Raw genomic sequence first — 1,453 nt, 5'->3', positions numbered from 1 at the left:
AAAGGGAGGGGGGATATAATTTAAGGGGTCAGTTAAACTTAAAAATTCATGCTATACGTACAACCAAAAAAAGATTCTGTATTTCCATAAGTGGTGTAAAACTATGGAATAATTTAAATGTGGACATAAAAAACAGTACTAGAATTGATGACTTCAAACATAAGTATGAAGGTATGTTTCAATCAAGATACATGCAAGAACAGGTTTAATGATTAATCAGATGGAACATTGTGGGTGTGGGGTAAGAATGTTAGCACTCTGTAATACTTCTTTAGTACATTACTTGTGTGGCGTAGAAGATAATTATCTATGAATGTAATTATGTAGAATGTTAACACTGTAATAATTCTGTAGTATATTTACTTGTGTGGTGTAGAGGATAATTATTTATCTAGAGATATTGCTTAGGATTTAAAAGTTGTAAAATGATGTCATGGGGTAGGACTGGATAAGTCTAACTTCTTCCTACTCTGTTCAAGCATGTACTAGGTATAAGTAAATTGATATTGGATTATTATTGTTGGATATGTGTGAAATTACATGTGTTGACATATCAACTGTTTTACATGCTTGAATGAATAAATCAAATCAAATCAAATATTTAATAATTATCTGACTGATTTATTAATTTCTAACACTAGACAGTCAGCTTACAGGGTGTAATTCTCCAATAACAACAAGGCGTGATGTTTTTTGTAAACTGCAACAAAGCACAAACGACAAATGGAAATTAGCACAACACAGTTTCACTGCTCAGCATAGCCTACTGAATCATACAGCTAGCAGTGCTATTAAAAAGCTCATAACTACATTAGCTCCAACAAACCTCAACACAGTTTCCTTCCTCCTCATAATATCTAGAGGACAACAAAACAATACTGACAGGCGAACAGTGTCCAAGGCACAACGCTGAGAAGTAGCAGATGTTCACAACACAAATCCTTGCAGGCTACCATTACTTGGTTGGTGGTTCGACTCCCGGTCTCCCCGCATGCCTAAGTGTCCCTGAGAAGGACTGACCCCCGAATGGCTCCTGGTGGCTGGACTAGCGCCGGTGCGTGGCAGCCTGTCGTCATCGGTGTGTGGCTGTTGTGTGTGAATGGGTGAATGGTGTATGATCTCCTGTAAAGCGCTTTGGCCAGTGCAACACACTGTGAGAAAAGCGCTATATAAAATACAGTCCATTTACCATTTACCATGACTTAACTTTACATCTTGTCTCTCAAGATTACTGCTGCCATATAACCTACAGCGGGCAGTGCTGCACGACTCACAATAAACAGTTCCAAATGCTTTCAAACAGAGGGCAGAACAGTTGTGTTTCAAGTCTCAGTCCTGAAGGTGATATGAAAATACATGAAAACATCAAACAAGTCGTTCACTGTTGCAGTTAAAATAAAACTGTTATGCCATTTTAAAACACACAATGTAAAAACAAATACATGTACACTGA

Source organism: Monopterus albus, unplaced genomic scaffold, assembly GCF_001952655.1.
Source record: "Monopterus albus unplaced genomic scaffold, M_albus_1.0 scaffold568.1, whole genome shotgun sequence".
Classification (NCBI taxonomy): domain Eukaryota; kingdom Metazoa; phylum Chordata; class Actinopteri; order Synbranchiformes; family Synbranchidae; genus Monopterus; species Monopterus albus.
This window is presented reverse-complemented; position numbering follows the sequence as displayed.